We start from the raw sequence: 22,978 nt of genomic DNA, 5'->3' as shown, positions 1-22,978 counted from the left end.
TAGAAATGGTTAGGAATTCTTTTAGCTGCAAGCAGTAGAATATCTGAGAAACTATAGCTTAAACCACAAGGACATTCATAATTAGCTTACCCAAAAGCCCAGAAGTAGGTGAACTCAGAATTAGCCCAAAAGTCAATGTAATCAAGGACCCAGGATAATTTTAAGTTTATATTCTACCATCCCTAGCATGTTGGATTTTAGTCCTTCTGCTTCCTGCCTCATGGTGACAATGTGGTTGCTGCCATGCTGTTCTTCACATCTGCATTCTAGTCAGGAAGAAAGGGGAAAGGAGAGAATATGTATCTGTCTTTTTATGAGGAAAGTAAAAGCTTTCCCCAAATTTCCCCTTATGTATGTCTCATTACCCAGAAACAGACTTCTCTGTAAGTCTCATTGCTTCCAAGTAGGTTAATGAGCAACACTGACACTAAGAGATACAGGGAAAGCTCTTATCTAACTTTTGAACCCCTGTATTGGGAAGAGGCAGGGAAGAAAGGAATTGCCTCCTCGGTGAGCCAAATAATCTCTACCACACTGGCCTTTCTGTTGTGTGAACGTACCAAAATAAGTCCTTCTTTAAGGCCTTCGAATGAGCTATTCCCACTGCTAAGAATGTCAGTGTCCAAATGTCAATCCCTCAAAGAGACTCTTTCTGATTACCCTGTCTGAAGCTGTACCCCAAAACCTTCTGTCCCTCTCTATTCCATTACACTGTTATGTTTTTAAAGCACTTAGAATAAGAAGGATGGCAGAATAGAGGAGTAACTACTTCTCCACCCTCCAAAGACGGAGAAGTGGAGAAAGGAGATCACACATTAGGTGAAAAAGAAAAAAACAGAAAAAAAAATTAAAAATAAAAAAGTTAGCTTCCCTTTTATCAAATATCCATACTGCCCATGTTCATTAGCCTCCCCGTCTCCCCCTTCATATTATCGAATTCCCCTTCCAGAGCTAGAAGTAAGGGACTATTCTGGGGGTGTTGAGCAGATGACATAGAGATTGCATGGAAAGGTGGTACCGTGGGCTGACCCACTGCCAGCAAGTAATTGTTTCAAAAGGACAGCTTGCTTCTGGCATTATATGCTAAAATTGAGACTCTTGACTTTTCAGCCTCCAAAGCCTAAATGTTTGGCACAAATAGCAGAAATCTGGCATTTTCAATGCTCATATGTCCAAAAGCTGGAAAACTAGAAAATGCTAAGAGTCTTAAATTGGTGTCCACTTTGGAATATTTGGCCCAGGAAAATGTATATTCTCATGCTGCAGGAAGTTGGTTTGCAAAATGAAGGCTGAATTGGGGCCAAAAAGCAAGCACCATTTGCCAGAGTGTAGATGAAATATGATAGTTTGCTGCACAAAGTTTCTTTTTAAAAGTTATTTGCAGCTGCTGTGACACATCTTTAAAGTTGTAATATGTAGAACTGTTATTTAGGAATTCCAACGGAGGGAAACAAATCTCAATTGTTTACATTTAAACATGATGTAGTAAGATACTAAGGAATAAATGTAAACATTATAGATTGGACAAAGCAATGCAAGTGAAACATGGCTCAAATCAAAGCATAGACTTAAATGATCCAAAGAAAACCAGAAACTCTCATTTTCATAGAAAAGCTGTATTTACTATTATTCTACTTAGCAGACTTTCTTATGGCATGTTGAGAGAAAATACATTGTCTTAGGAAGGGTTTAAGTTAAAGTAACATGATGACAGAACTCCATTGCTTTTAAAAGAAAGAATCCTTAACAGATAATAGTACCCTTAATTACATTTTCTATTCCCTTTGAAGAAAAAAGCATTAACTACAGAAACTCATTATGTGAAATTTACTGGTAAAAAAAGCATAAAACGTTTGACTTAAAAGTTAGAAACTATGTGTAACTAAGACTGGACTATTAAAATAGATTAAAATTTGGCAGGCAGCTAGGAAACAGAGGGTGTTTGCAGAAATTAAGAGAGAGAGAGAAGTTAATAAGAAGTGAAATGCAGAAGACAAAGGGGAGAGGTTTGTACTTTTATTTTTCAGTTCATCCTATTGAAGAATAACTTTGAGAGAATGCCAAGATGCAATTTTCAATACTGAATTTTCTATTCCTGGTGACATTAATAGACATTTAAGGTACAACACATAGAGGTAAAGTACAGAAGTTTATTCTAATTTCAAAAAATTATTTTTGTATTCCTTATTGAATCCACACTCTGGAGAGATGGCAGTTAATGGTAGAAACATCTTTAATATTCTCTGTTCCTTATCTAGTCACCACGCACACAAATCTTTCCATTGATTTGCTACTGTTTCCAGAAGACGCTGTTAACTGCAGAAATGCAAGCTTTTAGTGAAAATTAACCCACTGACCTGGGCTGATTTGCCTTTTCCATGGCTTTATATTGCCCTCCACCTTAAAACACAAAAAGCAAAGCGCCTAGCTCTGGAGCAAGACCTTCTGGGTTCAAAATTGGCTCTCCCACTTATTCAGTGTGTAACTTTGGACAAGTCATTTAACTTTTCCTGCTACAGTTCCCCCACCTATACAATGGAGGTAACAGTAACACCCACCATCAGAGCATAGAGAAGGGTTAAATAAGATAATAAAGGTATAGAGCTTACAATGGTACCTGGAATTTAGTAAGTTCTCAGTAAGTCATAGCTACTATTATGATTAACTTATGCCATGTAGCTGGTCGAGGAACAAATATCAGTAAACAAGCAAAAATTAATTACTATTAATGAATCTGCTTCCCTTGTACCCCTATAAACAAAGTACAATATTATCCTACTATCTAATTCTAGTCTGTGACTGTACTGAGACATTTAGTCCTTAAAAAGAGTCCATACAATCAACCAAATGTAGTCCTTACATTTGCCAGCCTCCCTTGCAGTTAACTGGGAGCATATAGCTATTATCTGGCCAATGCCCGGGAGAAAGTGATAGATGCCTCTATCAGGCCTACCAAAAAAAGCTCCAGCTCCCTCTTCCTCAGCCACAGCATGCTTGGAGGCCATGAACTCTAGATGGTGAAGTTTTCAGATGAAGGACAACATCCCAACGTGCATCACACTTTTCATGAATGAGAAATAAACCTTTGTATTTTAAACCACTGAGAATGTATAGTTTGTTTGTTACCATAACATTGCCGAGCATAATCCTCATTACCACAGTGGTCAAAATGATGCAAAGCTTCCTAGTAAAGGAATTAAAAACAAAACAAAACAACATTATTCCAATCCCTTAATAATGTCCAAGGAAGTCTGCTATCTCAATTAGAGAAGATTCAAAGCCTCTTTCTCTTCTTAATTTTCCAAGCTGGCAGTGGCCAATTCTGATCCATAGTACCTTATTTTATATCCAACTTGGCATTCTTTATTTCAAATCTAAGGGCCATATTTACTATGGCCTTCACTCTCTGGAATGTTTTCTGGAGCTCAGTATCTAAACACAAAAACAACTAGTGAATTTCTGATTCCTTCATTGGGGAATGCAGAACACAAAAAAAACATTCGGGATGTTAACTGGAGTTAAGGTGGAATAGTGATGCAGAAGGATAGCTCTTGCATCCCTCAGGGACACTCTCTTCCCCTTAGGGTGGCCTCACTGGCTAACATTTATCTCTGTATTTCTTCTTTGTGTAATCATTAGGAAAGACAGTATTCTATTATGTCATATGTTTATTTCAGTTACTAGTGGATTTATGTTTAGTGAAAAGATGGATGTACTGTGATAAAGCTAAATGGTTAACTTCATTTGAAAAGTTCTATAAGGATATCTTGCTCTTTGGAGTTCTAAAAAGTCATGATAAAATACAAATGCAAAGTTATCTCAAAAAGACCAAAGATTTCCCGTGCCCTACCCAAGAGGCTGAGCACATATTTAAAAACAAAACAGTGGGCTGGAAAATGAGAAGTCAAGGACTAATGCTATAATGATGACATGGAGGTTGATTTGTACGTCCTGAGGTTTTTAAGGGCAGACATTGATAGATCAGAGATTTGCCTTAGGGACTACAGTGGTCCTATAATCTACAGTACAGGAACTCTTTTAGGGGGAGGATAAATATAAAACGAATTATCTTGAAAGCCTCATTGGATAAGGTGTTTTTAGTGTTCAAGATCAAATTTTTGAAAAAGAGTCTCTGGTGCCAGGTTTATTTTTATGATGCTAGTCAATTAAAAACTTTAAAAGCCATATTTGCAAAGTTATTTATATACTAAATAGGACCCAGGCAGCCAAGGGCCCTGGTTTTTGGTATTTTAGTGAAAGGCCCAAGGTACAGTCATCATTATTCATGTAAAATTGTGAATTTTATAAACAGAAATAAAAAGGACAAAATATACTTTAAAAGAGTAACGTATTTTGAATGATAAAAACACCGTTCTGTGCTGTTCTCAAGTATTCATCCTGCTTAAATGAAATAGGAAAATATGTCACTAGAGAATTCTTACAGTTCTTTTCTACCTGAACAACAATAATCTTTAAAAATGTGTAAAAAGAAGTGTTTGCTTGATTTCTTTGTTTTTAGTTAACTTTGCTTTGGTGAAATACTGAGAAATAGATTAGCAAAAGGAAGTGGGGGAATTGAGTGATTATGCAGCTAATTTTGTCTTTATAATAACTATTTTCACCTAAAATATTAACATTATTTGGTCTAAAACATTTTTACCATACTTTGTAAAATGAATTATAGAACTACGTTCAGCTGTTACCTAGACAAGAGATACCTGTGTGGTGAGCCACCACAAAACTTAGGATAAAGGAATTTTTGTTGCTGGTATAAATTATCTAGTTTTCCTGCTGACATAGCTTCTTTTTATTTTACCTCAGAGGATGTAAGTTACAGGAAATCATAGCTCTTTGGGGATATTCTAAGCACTGTGACTTTTTCATCAGGCATACTTTACTTGTAAGTTCTCTCTGTTTAGGAATTTCTTATTCTTGGTAATCCCCCAGAAGAACAGTCTATAGTAGGACATCCTTTGCAAGATCAGTAATTCGTTTCACATTTGATTTGTCTTCTATATGTGAATCCAGGGAAGGAAATTATCCTGGAGCTTGCTTGGAAACTCTGATGGTTAATTTTCTGTGCCAAATCAGCTGGGCAATGGAGTGCCATTTCGTCCAACGTGATTCTGAACCTTTCTGTGAGGGTGTTTTTGGATGAAATTAACACTTAAATTGGTAGACTTTGCTTAAAGCAGACTGCCCTCCATTATGTGTGTGGGCCTTATCCAGTCAGTTGAAGGCCTGAATAGAACAAAAAGACTGTCCTTCCCTGAGCGAGAGAGAACTCTATAGCATCTGCCCTCAGATCAGAACTGCAGGCTCAGCTCTCCTGGGTCCACAGCCTTCCACTCAACCTGCTAGCCTCCATGATCATACCAGCCAATACCAGCCAATTCCTTATAGTAAATCTACATATACCACACACACACACACACACACACACACACACACACACACACCCATCTCCTTTTGGTTCTGTTTCTCTGGGAAATCCTGACCAATATGGGACTAAGTACAGATGTACAGAAAGGTTATCTTGATCCACCCTTTGAGGGGAATATATTAGTAGGACAATTCAGATAATTATGAATCATGCCTAGCAGCCTGTCAATAACATTATTATATTTTTATAAGAAAAGCAAGACAGCCAAAACCATCTGTGATTTAAAAACTGTCATGGGGTCTTTTCACAAGGTGCCTTGATTATGCTTTCTTCTAACTATGGGGAACATTTCTTTGTTTTGCTTCTATCCAAACTACTGAGGAAAATGATAAGGAAAGAAGTTTCTAATACAAATATCTGATGAACCATCAGAATATAAACTTCTTGAAGATAATCTAACTCTGTTTAGCACTCTTGGAAATGGGCCTCATCCACAGTCACATGAGAACAGATCCTTAATAGATGCTCCTAAGGACATGGAATTGAAAGCCAAAACAAGACAAAACAAAACAAAACACAAATCAATTAAATGTCCATCTTCATAGCATGTACTTTTCCTTCTATGCATTTCTTTGATAATGAAAAAAAGGTGGAGGGGGTAAGACAGGAAGTTAGAAGTCTAGGCTCTCTAGTATTAGTTGAAGGAAAAATGTAAACATATGAGAGAATCATGGAACTTAGGTGCATGCTATCTTAAAAAGCTTCAGAATGCCAGTCAAAGCAATATTCCAAAGGTGGGACCCGAAAGATTTTTATTAAAATCTTTAGGAAATTAGACAGAATGAATGAAGTGGCTGAATATGTCAGAAATGGAAGAAAAATCCTTAAGTTAAGAGATATAATTTTTTCATTCAACAGACATTTATTAAACATGGACTGTGTCAAGTGCTATGTTATTTGCTAAAGTATACCAGTTTTGAACTTGGATCAACAGGCATAATGCTAGGCAAACATAGATGTAATTTTTCTCCTCATTTGCTACCAACAGTCTCCAGTCACAACTAGCACAGCATTTTAATCTTTAAATGCACATACTTTACTCACACTCTCATAAGTATCAATGAGTTATAGGTATTTTAAAAGTATTTCTCCCATCTGATTTTTTGTTTTTAAAGGAACAGTAACTTAAGCCAAAGAAAACAATAGAAAAGAACAATAAGTTTACAAGAAGGAAAAAGGAGACAGAGAAAAAGGAGAGAAAGAAAGAACAAGATGGGGTAGAGAAAAATTATGGGAATATATTCAGACCTTCTAATTCTCCTTAAACACACCCAGTACATACTTAGCTTTTCTACCCCAAAAGGCCACGAGACACAGGGATAGGCATCCCAAATTCACTATCAAAGATTTACCTAAGCAACTGGGGTGTGTGTGTGTGTGTGTGTGTGTGTGTGTCTATAGCAACTAAATTCTGATTTTATTTGCAAGGGCTAAGATTTAACTTTGCTTGAAGATATCTAAATAAATAACATGACAGGACAATAATGAAATTCAAATTGCTTTGAAATTTAGTTTTCTCTTAAGGACTCTTATATCAAGGACAAAATCAAAACACAATGGGAAATATTTAGAAAATGACAACAATAACAAACCAGAGACTGTTAGCACTGAACAATAATGGCTACAAAGCTCAGTGAATAAGAAGCATAATGAAAAAAATAAAATACACACACACACACACACACACACACATACACCCCAGAGAACATCATGATCAAACTGCCAGAAGTAGTAATAGACAGTAAATATAAAAAGCAGCCAGAGAAGAAAACCACATTATGTACAGAATAAGAAAATTAAGAATGACAGCATACGTCTCATAAATAATACAACCCATAAAAAAGTATTAGGAAGAAAAATGTCAACCTAGAATTCCATACCCAGCAAATACCTTTCTAAATAGAAGATAAAATAAAGAATTTTTCAGGCATTAAAAACCTAAGGTTCACCACCTGCAGACCTGCACTATAAGAAATAACAGTGAGGGGCACATAGGCAGCTCAGGTGGTTGAGCAGCCACTATTGTTTCAGCTCAGGTCGTGATCTCATGCGTTGTGGGATTGAGCCCCACATCAGGCTCTGCACTCAGCAGGGACTCTTTAAAGATTCCCTACCTCTTCCCCTCCCCTGACTCATGCATACATGTGTGCTCTCTCTCTAAAATAAATAAATAAATCTTAAAAAAAAAAGAAATGTCAATGAATTTCTTCAAGTGGAAGGAGATTATAACAGATGATAACTTTCAATCTAAACAAAGGAAAGAAGAGTGCCAGAAATGATAAAATACATGCGTAAATACAAAAGACATTTTTCTCATGGTTTAATCTCTTTAAAATACAAGTAACTAATGCAAAAATAATAAAAGCAATGTGTGTTTTAAAATACATAGAAGGAAAATATATGATAAAAATAGCACACCAGAAAGGGGAAGGAAAATAGAAGTAAACTGTTGGAAGTTTCTTACACTATATATGAAATGGTATAATACTGTTTGAAGATAGACTAAAAAATTTAAAGGTTTATATTGTAAATCCTAGAGCAGCCACTGAAAAAACAGAAAAAAAAAAAAAAAACAAGCAAAGAGTTGTAGCTAATAAGACAAAAGTAAAGATAAAACTTAATCATAAAAGAAACTCAATTATCCTGAAGATTTGGAAAGAGGAAAAAAGAAGCAAATATCAGATATAATAAATAGAAAACAAATAGCAAGATGGCAGATTTAAACTTCACCACATCAAAAATTACATTAAATATAATTTATCTGAACATGCTGATTAAAAGAGCAAAAAAGAGGGGCCTGGGTGGCTCAATCAGTTAAGAATCTGACTCTTGATTTCTGATCAGGTCATGATCTCAGGGTTGTAAGATTGAGCCCCGTCATGGGCTCTGGGCTTGGCATGGATCTTGCTTAAGATTTTCTCTCTCCCTCTCCCTTTGCACCTTCCCCCCAACCTCTCTCTCTCCCTCAAAAATTAAAAATAAATAAATAAATAAAGAGTCAAAAACAAGGGCCATTCATTTCAAAATAAAAAAATGAGTCAATTCAATAAGAATGCATAATAATCCTAAATGTGTTTATATATAACTACAACATAACTCCAAAACCTCAAGAAGTAAAAGTAGAAAACTCCACAATTATAACTACAAATTTCAACACTATTGTCTAATAACTGGTAGAAAGAATAGACAGCAAATCAGCAAGCATATAGAAAACCTGAGCATTACTATCTAACAACTTGATCTAATTGATATTTATAGAACATGGTATCCAAAGACAGTACAATGCCATTAATTTCACAAAGCATACAACATAGTCTAGGGCATAATCCATAATCCATAATCTAGGGCATAAAATGTTTTTAAGTAATTTTAAAAAGATCGAAATCAGAGGACATCAGAGGACATCAGCAAGATGGCAGAATAGGAGTATCTCCATGGAGATACCAATTCAACAACACTACATAAGCCAATTCCCTTTATGAGAAATCCAAAAGCTAGTTAAGAGGCTCCTGCATTCCAGAGGAGCATGAAACCAGCCACACAAAACTGCTAGAAAAATGTGTGTCACTCACTCACCAGAGTTCCTCCCATTGGCACAGCATGGTGATTGAGGGGAAACTCCCAACTCCTGGCTTCTCCCTGGGAAGAGAAAGAGAAGACTGAAACATACATCTAATGTTTAGACTTTTCAGGGGGCTAGTACCTGCTTTGCCTGAATCTAAGTGCTGACAGAAAAAGGCTCCAGGTCAGGGGCCACTGAGAAAAAAAAAAGTGATAGTATGAATTAGCACATACTTCCTTGCCATAGTCCTTATCCAAGGCTCAGTGTGGAATGAGTGGGAGAAAACCCCCAACTCTGGATTCTCCCTGGGGAGGAAAAGAGTTGAAGCATTCATCCAATATTCCAGCTTGGGGTGGGAGTGCTACCCAAAGAAATGGTTTCTCTCTCACATGTCTCAGACCACTGAACTGGTATAAATGCCTAGGGACCACTAGGTGGCTTTTTGCTACTCCAAAGAGCACCTCGTACAGCACACAGAGGAGAACACAGCTCAGCTGCTTTTTCTCAGGGGAAAAAGGGAAGAGGGGAATGTTTTTCTAATATTCTGGCTTTTAGGGGTGCTGTCTGAGGGATTAGTTTCTAATTTTTCCAACTCAGAGTGTTGACAGGACTCAGGGTACTCTAGACATCTGGGGACTGCTGAGAACAAAAAACAGCTGGGCAACCTATAGCAGCTCCAGAGAACATGCAGTACTACAAAGAGATAACAGAAGGAGTGAGGATTTATAAACTCCAAGAAAAAGAAGCTTGTAAAATCTCTTTAACTGGGAATACACACACAAGTCCAGAGAGGACATATCCACAGAAAAGCTTTGAGAAGTCCCCAGAATCCCTAGCTGGGCTGATTGGTGAAGATCTTTCCCTGTACTAAGACAGTCTGTAGAGACTTGGAGAGGTGGTTGATCCTACTACAAGGTAATAAGGCAGACAAAGAAACAGTAAAACATGGCCCAGACAAAATATATCTCCAGAAACTGAATCTAAATAAACATAGATATAGGAATTATATGACAAAGAATTAAAATAACGGTCATAAAGATGCTCAATGAGCTCAGGGAAACAATACATGAACAAAACTGGAATATTAACAAAGAGAAAATATTTTTAAAACTCAAGGACATTTTAGAAGTGATAATACAATATATGAATTAAAAAATTGGTAGAGGGGTTCAACAATAGACTTGATCAAACAGAAGAAAGAATCAGTGAACTCAAAAACAGAGCATTTTATTTATTTATTTTTTTTTTTTTTAAAGATTTTATTTATTCATTTGAGACACAGAGATACAGAGAGAGAGAGAAAGCATGAGCAGGGAGAGAGGCAGAGGGAGAGGGAGAAGCAGGCTCCTCGCTGAGCCAGGAGCCCGATGCAGGGCTCGATCCCAGGACCCTGGGACCATGACCTGAGCCGAACGTTTAACCATCTGAGCCACCCAGGCGCCCCAAAAACAGAGCATTTTAGATTATCTAGTCAGAGGAGTAAAAAGATAAAAGAATGAATAAAAGTTAAGACAGTCTAAGAGACTTAAGGGACAGCACTAGCCAGAGCAATATACTAATTATGGGAGTCCTAGAAGGAGAAGAGAGAGAAAGGGGAAGAAAGCTTATTTGCAGATACAATGGCTCAAAAAACGTCCTAAACTGGGTAAGGAAATTAACAACTAGATCCAAAAGGCCAATGGATTCCAAATAGGATGAATTCAGAGAAGACTACACTGAAACACATTACAATCAAATTGTTAAAAGTCAAAAACAAAGAGAGGATTTTGAAGGAAGCATGAAAAAAGGACCTTGTCATGTATAAGGCAGCCTCAAGACTATAAGCAGATTGGGGCACCTGGGTGGCCCAGTTGGGTAAGTGTCAGACTCTTGGTTTCAGCTCAGGGATGATCTCAGGGTCATGAGATCGAGCCCTGCATCAGGTTCCATGCTCAGCACAGGATCTGCTTGGATTTCTCTCTCCCTCTCTCTCTGCCCCTCCCCCTAACACTCTCTCTCTCTCACTCAAAAAATAAGTAAATAAATAAATCTTAAAAAAAAAAAAAAGACTATAAGCAGACTTTTCAACAGGAACCATGCAGGACAGAAGAGAGCGGGATGATATATTCAAAGTGCTAAACAAAAACTACCCACAAAAAAATACTATATCTAGCAAAACTTCCCTTCAAAACTGAAGGAAAAATAAAGGCTTTCCCAGAAAAACAAAAGCTGAGGGAGTCATCACACTAGATCTGCCTTTCAAGAAATGCTAAAGGGAGTCCTTCAAATTGAAATGAAAAGTGAATAGATAGCAACATGAAAATATATGAAAGTATAAAGCTTGGTGGTAAAGGTAAATATAGAAACAAATATAGAATACTGTAATACTGTAATGGTGGGGAGTAAATCACTTTTAACTCTGGTATAGAATTAAAATAACAAAATTATAGAAAATAATTATAACTATAAAAATATTTTAATGGATGCACAATAGAAAGAGATGTAATTTGTGGCATCAATAACAAAGTACAGGGAGGGAATAAAAGAGTAGAGTTTTTGTATTTCATTGAATTTAAGTTATTGTCAGCTGAATACATATTATTATAAATATAAAATGCTTTATGTAAGCCCCAGGGTAACCACAAAGAAAATACCTTTAGGAGATACACAAAATAAGAAAGAAATCAAAACATGTTACCACAAAAAAAAAAAAAATCAGTGAAACACAAAGGAAGACAACAAGAAAAAGAGCAAGGAAAGAAGGACAAAAAAGTTACAAGACAGATAGAAAACAACAAAATGGCAGTATTAAGTTCTTTACCATCAGTAATTAATTTAAATGTGAATGGATTAAATTCTTCAATTAAGAGTGACTGAATGGACTTAAAAAAAAAAGGCAAAACCAAGATCCAACTGTACATGATCTACAAGAGATACATTTTATTTATTTATTTATTTTAGATTTTATTTACTTATTTTAGAGAGAGAGAGAAAGAGAGCAGGGGGAGGGGCAGAAGGATAGGGAGAGAAGCAGACTCCCAGCTGAGGATGAAGCCCAACATGGGGCTCAATTCTCAGACCCTGAGATCATGACCTGAGCTGAAATCAAGAGTCAGACACTTAACCAACTGAGCCACCCAGGTGCCCCAAGAAACCCTCTTTAGATTTGAAAACACACATAGGCTGAATGTGAGGGATGGAATAAAATAATCCATGCAAATGGTAAACAAAAGAGAGCAGGAGTGGCCACATTTATAGTAGACAAAATAATCTTTAAGTCAAAAACTTTAACAGGAGACACAGAAGGGAATTACATAGTAATAAAAGGGTCAACTTACTAAAAAGATATAACAACTGTAAACATATAAAAACCCAAATATATGAAACAAAAATTGACAGAATTGAAAGTAGAAATAGACAGCAACACAATACTAGTAGATTTCAATACCTTTTCAATAATAGAACAACTAGACAGAAGATAAATAAGGAAGCTTTAGAAGACTGGAACAACACTATAGAACAAATGGACCCAAAAGACACATTTAGAACATTTCACCCAAAGGCAACAGAATTCACATTCTTCTCAAGTGCGCTCAGAATATTTTCAAAGTTATGTTAGGGTCACAAAACAAGTCAACAAATTTAAGAAAATTGAAATGATACCAAGTTGTTTTGTTTTTTTTTTTTCTGACCACATGAAATGAAACTACACAAATATGTGGAAACTTCCACAAATATGTGGAAATGAAACAATCCAATCCTGAACAACCAATGAGTCAAAAAAGAAATGAAAAGAAGAAAGATCCCAAATAAACAACCTAAGTTTACACCTCAAGGAACTAGAAAAAGAAGAACAAATGAGTCCCAAAAATGATCACAAGGAAAAAAATAATAAAGATGAGAGCATAAATAAATGAAAAAGAAAAGCAATAGAAAAAAAATCAAAAAAACTTAGTTTTTTAAAAAGATAAACAGAATTGGCAAGCCCCATATAGTTTGAGAAAAAAGAGAGAAATTTCAAATAAATAAAATCAGAAATGAAAGATGAGACATTGCAACTGATGCCAAAAAATTAAAAAGAATTATAAGAGACTACTGTGAACAATTAAATGCCAAAAAATGGATAAATTCCTAGAGACATAAAATCTACCAAGACTGAATCATGAAGAAAGAAAAATCTAAACAAACTTATAACTAATAAGGAGATTGAGTCATTAATAAAAATCCTCCCAACAAAGAAAAGCCCAGGACCAAATGGCTTTACTAGAGAATTCTATGAAACATTTACTTAGAATTAACATCAATCCCTCTCAAACTCTTGCAAAAAATAGAAGGAATGCTTCCAAACTCATTTTGTGAGGCAAGCATTATCCTGATAATAAAGCTAGATAAAGACATATAAGAAAATTATAAACCAATATCCTTGATGAATATAAATGCATGAATACTTAACAAAATATTAGCAAACTAAATTCAATGGCACATTAAAAGGCTCATAAGCCATGACTCAGTGGGATTTATGCCTCGGATGCCAGGGTGATTCAACATATGAAAATCAATCAATGTGATAAACCATATTATGTAATGAAAAATAAAAATCACATTATCATCTCAATAGATGCAGAGAAAGCATTTGACAAAATTCAACACCCTTACATGATAAAAAACAAAAAAAACCAAAAAACTGGTCAACAAACTAGGAATAGAAAGTAATTACCTCAACAAAATAAAGGCCACATATGTAAAGCTCATAGTTAACGTCACAGTCAATGATGAAAAGGCAAACACTTTCCTCTAAGATCAGAAAAAGGACAAGGGTTTCCATTCACCTCATCTATTCAATGTTGTAGTGGAAGTCCTAGACAGAGCAATTAAGCAAGAAAAAGAAATAAAAGCCATCCAAATTGGAAAGGAAGAAATAAAATTATCTCTCTCCTCATAGATGGCATAATTTATATACACAGAAAACACTAAAGATTTCACCAAAAACAACAACAACAAGAACCTCCCCCCAAAAACCAAAAACAAAAACACTCTGTTAGAATAATCAAATTCAGCATCATTTTAGGATACAAAACCAACACTCAAAAGTCAGTTATCTTTCTATACACTAACAATGAACAACCTAACCAGGAAACCAAGAAAATGATACCCATTTACAATAGCATCAAAAAGAATAAAATACTTGTGACTAAACTTAACCAAAGAGATGAAGGACTAATGCACTGAAAACTACAAATCATCGCTGAAAGAAATTAAAGAAGACACAAATGAATGGAAAGACAGCCTATATTCATGAATTAGAAGACTTAATATTATTAAAATGTCCATACTATGAGTGGATTCAATGTAATTTCTACCAAAATTACAATTTTTTTTGCAGAAACAGAAAAACTATTGAAAATTCATATGCAAACACAAAGTTTCCAAGCCAAACTATCTTGAGAAAAGTGAACAAAACAATCTTGAGAAAGAAGAACGAAACTGGAGGCTTCATAGTTTGTGATTTAAAAACATTACAAACCTGCAGTAATCAAAACAGTATGGTGTTGCATAAAGATAAACATATAGACCAATAGAACAGAATAGAGAGCCCAGAAATAAATCCATGCATACACTGTCAAATACTCTTGAACAAGAATGCCAAGACTACTCAATGGGGAAAGGACAGTCTTTTCAACAAATTGTATTGGTAAAACTGTGTATCTAGCGGTGCCTGGGTGGCTCAGTCATTAAGTGCCTGCCTTTGGCTCAGGTCATGATCCCAGGGTCCTGGGATTGAGCCCCGCAACAGGCTCCCTGCTCCGCAGGAAGCCTGCATCTCCCTCTCCCACTACCCCCTGCTTGTGTTCCCTCTCTCGCTGTCTCTCTCTGTCAAATAAATAAATAAAATCTTTAAAAAAATTATATATCTACATGCAAAAATGAAATTGAACTTATCTTACATTGTATACAAAAATCAACTAAAAATGTATTAAAGACTTGAACATAGATCTAAAACTATCAAACTCTTAGAAGAAAACAAAAAGGAAACTCCATAACATTGATCTTGCCATTGATTTCCTGGATACGATGCCAAAGCATGGGCAATAAAAACAAAATAGACAAGTGGGACTATATCAAACTAAAAAGTCTTCTGTGTAGAGACAACATACAGAAAGGGAGAAAAGTATTTGCAAACCATATATTTGATAAGGGTTTAATATCCAAAATGCATATGGGGGAACATCTACCAATTAAATAATGGGCAAAGAATTTGAATAGACATTTCTCTAAAGTAGACATAAAATGGTCAATTTGTATAAGATGCTCAATTCACTAATCTCAAGGAAATGCAAACCAAAACTATAATGAGATATCACCCCACCACTACCTATTAGGATGATCATAAAAAAAAAAAAAAAAAGAACAGAAAATAACATGTTTTGGTGAGGATGTGGTGAAATTAGAGTCCTTGTACACTATCTGTAGGATTGTAAAATGGTGTAGCTGTTACGTAAAACAGTATGGAAGCTCCTCAAAAAAGTAAAAAAATAGAACTACTATATGATCCAGCAACCCTACTTTTGGGATTTATCTGAAAGACCTAAACACAGGATTTTAAGAGATACTTCTGCTCCCTTGTTCCTTGAAGCATTCTTCATAATAGTCAAGATATAGAAAGAACCTAAGTGTCTGTCAACAGATAATTGAATAAAGAAAATGTGGAAATGTGGTATACAGGTACAACAGAATGTTATTCAGCCATTAAAAAAGGAAACCTTGCTGATGTGACAACATGGATGAGCCTGGAGGACATTATGTTATGTGAAATAAGCCAGCCACAGAAGGACAAATACTGCATGATTCCATTTATACAATATCTGAAGTAGTTAAATTCATGGAACAGAAAGTAGTATGGTGATCACCAGGGCCTGGATGGCAGGGGGATAGGAGCAATTACTATATAATGGATATAGAGTTTCAGTCATGCAAGATGAAAAAGTCCTAGAGATCTGCTCTATAAAAATGTGCATAGAGTTAACAATACTGTACTATACACTTAGAAATTTGTTAATAAGTTAGATATCATGTTATGTGTTTTCACCACAATAAAAAAGATTGAAACCATATAAAATATGATCTTTGACACACAACAAAATTAAACTAGAATTCAATAACATGAAGTTATCCTAAAAATCCCCAAATACATGCAAGTAAAACAACATACTTTTTAATACCCTTTTTGTCAAAGAAAAAATTATAGGGGAAATTAGAAAATATTTCAAACTGAAAGAAAATAAAAACACAAGTGTATTTGATCCAGTTCCAATCGATAGCTAGAGATCACAAAAATATACTGAATAGACAAAATTCAATGTAAAGAATTATTAACTCGTAAAAGGTGATTAACTATAAAATATAGGAATAGCCAATGCAGAAACCTTTTCCTATCTCTAAGCTAAGGGAGAATCCACAAGGAAAAAGCTTAAATTGGGAAGAAATCCACCTCTGCTAACACTAGTCTAAATGTAAGACCTTATTGGAGAGAATATGATGCCAAGGAAACTGCAACCTGCCTATGGCAAACAAATTTGCAAGAGGCTGAATAAAAAACTAGTCAGTAAGAGGAGCCACTAAGTGTTCAAGAAACTCAACAGAGGGTGCAGACAGACTGGAGCTGTTCTATTGAGACTGCCTGCATAAAGACAATAAAATGAGCCAAATAGTGCTGGCTGGTCAGGGCTGGTCAAAAGAAAGAGCCTATATGATGGCCAAGAAATTTACTGTAGAGTACCAATGAGCCAGAGTTGATCCACTATCAGCAGACCAAGAAAAGTTCACTGGAGCCATGGAGTGTCTCATCTTCTCTGCAGTAGGCCCTCATTGGGTGCTGGCAGTATGGAGCTGTTCCACTAGAAAGAGCCCACATGAGTGCTGGAGAAATTCACTGATAACTAAGCATTGTCAGGCCTCCCTCACATCTCTGGTTGCTAAAGAGGAAAAAGGAAAATGAAGACTATTTCTTTTCTTTTAGTGTTCCACTAGAACCCACTATTGACAAAGCTAATATCATGTCACTCATCAAAGGGAAATTTTTACAGGGTTCATCTTCTGTTTCCTAAAGTAGAACAAAGAAGGGTGGATACAAGATGAGAAGCAATAAATTAATAAACAGCATAATATATCAAAATTTGTGGATGACAACAAAAAGCAGGGTTTAAAAGATCTTTATAACAAAAAATAGCATATACTAGAAAAGAAAGCAAGGTTTCAAATCAGTGACATAAGCTTCCATATTAAAAATGAACAAATTAAACCAAAGTAAGCACAAAAGGGGGAAAAAATAAAAAATAAGCATAGAAATTAATGAATTACAGCAAATAGAGAAACAATGGGAAAATTGATGAAACCAAAAATTGGTTCCTTGAAAGGACCAATATAATTGACAAACCAGCCAGACTTAACACAAAAGAGTATCAGGAATAAAAGAAGGAACATCACTACATATCCTACAGAAATTACAAAGATAAGAAAATGTTCTAAATATAGTCCTATATCTATAATGAAATGTAATTCATAATTGAAAAATCTTTGCACCAAGAAAACTCTAGGGCTAGATGTTTTCATTGGTGAATTAAAAAAAATATTTAAGTAGAAAAATGACTTAGGAATTCTGCACTAATGTTCAGAAAATGGAAAAGAAGGGAACACTTCCCAACTCATTTATGAGGTAATCAGTAACTTGATATCAAAAAATATCAAATACATTACCAAAAAGAAAACCAAACCCCAATATCCCCCCTGAACATAGACACAATTGTTAATTTAAGAAAATTAAATTAAGAAATACATAAAAAGGATATTACATCACAATCAACTGGCTTTAACTGAGGAATGCAAGATTAGTTTTACATCTGAAAATCAATCCATGGGGTGGTGACTGGGTAGCTCAGTCATTGAGCTTCTGCCTTTGGCTCAGGTCATGATCCCAGGGTCCTGGGATCGAGCCCTGCATCGGGCTCCCCGCTCCATGGGAGGCCTGCTTCTCCCTCTCCCAATCCCCCTGCTTGTGTTCCCTCTCTTGCTGTCTCTCTCTGTCTGTCAAATAAATAAATAAAATCTTTAAAAAAAAAAAAGAAAGAAAATCAATCACTGTTTATAAGTACAAAAAACACTATGACCGGTATACCAGTGGATGCAGAGAGAGCATTTGACAAATTTCAACACTCATTCATAACAAAAACTCTCAGCAAACTAAAAGTAGAAAAAAATTTCCTCAAGTTAAAAGAGAACATTTATTTTGTTTTTTACTAGAGCTAATTTAATACTTATTGATGAAAAACTGAAGGTTTTCTCTCAAAGATCAGTACCCATTCATGATAAAAACACTCAGCAAACTAAAAATTGAAAGAAACTTTGTCATTCTGAAAAGAACTTCTACAAAAATCCTAGTGTTGACCTTATACTTAATGGTAAAAGAGTAAATGACCATAAACAAGGCAAGAATGACTGCTCTCATCAATTCTTACATTATACTGGTAGTTCTAGACAGAGCCAAAGGCAAGAAAAAGAAACAAAACAATCAGATTGGAAAGGGGAAAGTAAAAATTTCTTTATTAACAGATGCCATAATTGTCTATACTGAAAATCCTAAATAACCCACCAAAAATTTACTAGAATTAATATGTGCATTATCAAGATTAAAGGCTATAGAGCAATAGTGAAAAACAAAACAAACAACACACACACACACAAACATATCTATCTTAAAAATCTATATATTAACAACAGCATAAAATATGACATGGATAAATTTAGGCAAATATGCACAACTTATCTACACTGAAAATTACAAATAAATGCTGAAACAAATTAAAGAAGACTTAATAAATGGAGATATGTGCCATGTTTATTGCTCAGATGACATATTGTCCCAAGATTGATTCTCCCAAGCTGATCTCCCCAAATTGATCAGTAGTCTTATTTGTTGATATTGGCAACCTCAATTCAAATTCTTTTTTTTTCTTTTTTTTTATTTTATTATGTTGTGTTACTCACCATATATCACATCATTAGTTTTTGATGTAGTGTTCCATGATTCATTGTTTGTGTATAACACCCAGTGCTCTATTCAGTACATGCCCTCTTTAATACCCACCACCAGGCTAACCCATCCCCCAACCCCAGTCCCCTCTAGAACCCTCAGTTTGTTTTTCAGAGTCCATAGTCTCTCATGGTTCGTCTCCCCCTCCAATTTTGCCCCCTTCATTTTTCCCTTCCTACTATCTTCTTTTTTTTTTTTAACACATAATGTATTATTTGTTTCAGAGGTACAGGTCTGCAATTCAACAGTCTTACACAATTCACAGCGCTCACCATAGCACATACCCTCCCCAATGTCTATCACCCAGCCACCCATGCCTCCCAACTCCCACCACTCCAGCAACCCTCAGTTTGTTTCCTGAGATTAAGAATTCCTCATATCAGTGAGATCATATGATACGTGTCTTTCTCTGATTGACTTATTGCGCTCAGCATAACACCCTCCAGTTCCATCCACGTCGTTGCAAATGGCAAGATTTCATTCCTTTTGATGGCTGCATAATATTCCATTGTATGTATGTACCACATCTTCTTTATCCATTCATCTGTCGATGGACATCTTGGCTCTTTCCATAGTTTGGCTATTGTGGACATTGCTGGTATAAACATCGGGGTGCATGTACCCCTTCGGATCCCTACATTTGTATCTTTGGGGTAAATACCCAGTAGTGCAATTGCTGGATCGTATGGTAGCTCTATTTTCAACTTTTTGAGGAACCTCCATACTGTTTTGCAGAGTGGCTGCACCAGCTTGCATTCCCACCAACAGTGTAGGAGCGTTCCCCTTTCTCCGCATCCCCATCAACATCCGTCATTTCCCGACTTGTTATTTTTAGCCATTCTGACTGGTGTGAGGTGGTATCTCATTGAGGTTTTGATTTGGATTTCCCTGATGCCGAGCAATATTGAGCACTTTTTCATATCTCTGTTGGCCATTTGGGTGTCTTCTTTGGAAAAATGTCTGTTCGTGTCTTCTGCTCATTTCTTCATTGGATTCTTTGTTCTTTGGGTGTTGAGTTTGATAAGCTCTTTATAGATTTTGGATACTAGCCCTTTATCCTATATGTCATTTGAAAATATCTTCTCCCATTCTGTCGGTTGTCTTTTGGTTTTGTTGACTGTTTCTTTCGCTGTGCAAAAGTTTTTTATCTTGATGAAGTCCCAATAGTTCATTTTTGCCCTTGCTTCCCTTGCCTTTGGTGATGTGTCTAGGAAGAAGTTGCTGCGGCTGAGGTCAAAGAGGTTGCTGCCTGTGTTCTCCTTTAGGATTCTGATGGACTCCTGTCTCACATTTAGGTCTTTCAACCATTTTGAGTCTATTTTTGTGTGTGGTGTAAGGAAATGGTCCAGTTTCATTCTTCTGCATGTGGCTGTCCAATTTTCCCAACACCATTTGATGAAGACACTGTCTTTTTTCCATTGGACATTCTTTCCTGCTTTGTCGAAGATTACTTGACCATGGAGTTGAGGGTCCATTTCTGGGCTCTCTGTTCTGTTCCATTGATCTATGTGTCTGTTTTTGTGCCAGTACCATACTGTCTGGACGATGACAGCTCTGTAATAGAGCGTGAAGTCTGGAATTGTGATGCCACCAGCTTTGCTTTTCTTTTTCAAAATTCCTCTGGCTATTCAGGGTCTTTTCTGGTTCCATACAAATTTGAGGATTATTTGTTCCATTTCTTTGGAAAAAGTGGATGGTATTTTGATAGGGATTGCATTAAATGTGTAGATTGCTCTAGGAAGCACTGACATCTTCACAATATTTGTTCTTCCAATCCATGAGCATGGAACGTTTTTCCATTTCTTTGTGTCTTCCTCAAATTCTTTCATGAGTATTTTATACTTTTCTGAGTACAGATTCTTTGCCTCTTTGGTTAGATTTATTCCTAGGTATCTTATGGTTTTGGGTGCAATTGTAAATGAGATCAACTCCTGAATTTCTCTTTCTTCTGTCTTGTTGTTGGTGTATAGGAATGCCACTGATTTCTGTGCATTGATTTTATATCCTGCCACTTGACTGAATTCCTGTGTGAGTTCTAGCAGTTTTGGGGTGGAGTCTTTTGGGTTTTCCACATAAAGTATCATATCATCTGCAAACAGTGAGAGTTTGACTTCTTCTTTGCCGATTTGGATGTATTTTATTTCTTTTTGTTGCCTGATTGCTATGGCTAGGACTTCTAATACTATGTTGAATAGCAGTGGTGATAGTGGACATCCCTGCCATTTTCCTGACCTTAGGGGGAAAGCTCTGTTTTTCCCCATTGAGAATGATATTTGCTGTGGGTTTTTCATAGATGGCTTTTATGATATTGAGGTATGTACCCTCTATCCCTCTACTCTGAAGAGTTTTGATCAAGAAAGGATGCTGTACTTTGTCAAATGCTTTTTCTGCATCTATCGAGAGGATCATGTGGTTCTTGTTCTTTCTTTTGTTAATGTATTGTATCACATTGATTGATTTGTGGATGTTGAACCAACCTTGCAGCCCAGGAATAAATCCCACTTGGTCATGGTGAATAATCCTTTCAATGTAGTGTTGGATCCTATTGGCTAGTATTTTGGTGAGACTTTTTGCATCCATGTTCAAGGATATTGGTCTGTAATTCTTTTTGATGGGCTCTTTGTCTGGTGTTGGGATCAAAGTAATGGTGGCCTCATAAAACAAGTTTGGAAGTTTTCCTTCCATTTCTATTTTTTGGAACAGTTTCAGAATAGGTATTAATTCTTCTTCAAATGTTTGGTAGAATTCCCCTGGGAAGCCATCTGGCCCTGGACTCTTGTTTGTTGGGAGATTTTTGATGACTGTTTCAATTTCCTTAGTGGTTATAGGTCTGTTCAGGTTTTCTATTTCTTCCTGGTTTAGTTTTGGTAGTTGATACCTCTAGGAATGCATCCATTTCTTCCAGATTATCTAATTTGCTGGCATATAGTTGCTCATAATATATTCTTTATTTGTTTGTATTTCTTTGGTGTTGGTTGTGATCTCTCCTCTTTCATTCATGATTTTATTTATTTGAGTCATTTCTCTTTTCTTATTTGATAAGTCTGGCCAGGGGTTTATCAATCTTGTTAATTCTTTCAAGGAACCAGCTCCTAGTTTCATTGATCTGTTCTACAGTTCTTTTGGTTTCTATTTCATTGATTTCTGCTCTGATCTTTATTATTTCTCTTCTCCTGCTGGGTTTAAGCTTTATTTGCTGTTCTTTCTCCAGCTCCTTTAGGTGTAGGGTTAGGTTGTGTATTTGAGACCTTTCTTGTTTCTTGAGAAAGGCTTGTATTGCTATATACTTTCCTCTTAGGACTGCCTTTGCTGCATCCCAAAGATTTTGAACAGCTGTGTTTTCATTTTCATTTGTTTCCATGAATTTTTTAAATTCTTCTTTAATTTCCTGGTTGACCCATTCATTCTTTAGTAGGATGTTCTTTAGCCTCCATGTATTTGAGTTCTTTCCGACTTTCCTCTTGTGATTGAGTTCTAGTTTCAAAGCATTGTGGTCTGAAAATAGGCAGGGAATGATCCCAATCTTTTGGTACCGGTTGAGACCTGATTTGTGACCTAGGATGTGATCGATTCTGGAGAATGTTGCATGGGCACTAGAGAAGAATGTGTATTCTGTTGCTTTGGGATGGAATGTTCTGAATATATCTGTGAAGTCCATTTGGTCCAATGTGTCATTTAAAGTCTTTATTTCCTTGTTGATCTTTTGCTTAGATGATCTGTCCATTTCAGTGAGGGGGGTTTTAAAGTACCCCACTATTATTGTATTGTTTTCAATGTGTTTCTTTGCTTTTGTTATTAATTGGCTTATATAATTGGCTGCTCCCATGTTAGGGGCATAGGTATTTACAATTGTTAGATCTTCTTGTTGGATAGACCCTTTAAGTAGGATATAGTGTCCTTCCTCATC

General features: G+C 35.9%; 1 long non-coding RNA gene across 6 annotated transcripts in view; it reads right to left on the bottom strand.

Moving 5' to 3' along the window:
• Nucleotides 1-22,978, bottom strand: part of LOC116643430 — a 445,025-nt gene that overhangs the window by 331,949 nt on the left and 90,098 nt on the right. For all 6 annotated transcript variants that reach the window (XR_004301555.1, XR_004301552.1, XR_004301557.1 and 3 more), the window contains one exon: nucleotides 9,020-9,082. This is a non-coding gene — a long non-coding RNA (uncharacterized LOC116643430). The remainder of the gene's footprint in view (nucleotides 1-9,019; nucleotides 9,083-22,978) is intronic.

Source organism: Phoca vitulina, unplaced genomic scaffold, assembly GCF_004348235.1.
Source record: "Phoca vitulina isolate PV1807 unplaced genomic scaffold, GSC_HSeal_1.0 scaffold26, whole genome shotgun sequence".
NCBI classification, from domain to species: domain Eukaryota; kingdom Metazoa; phylum Chordata; class Mammalia; order Carnivora; family Phocidae; genus Phoca; species Phoca vitulina.
The sequence above is the reverse complement of the archived record's forward strand: the minus strand, read 5'-3'. Positions and strand labels throughout refer to the sequence as shown.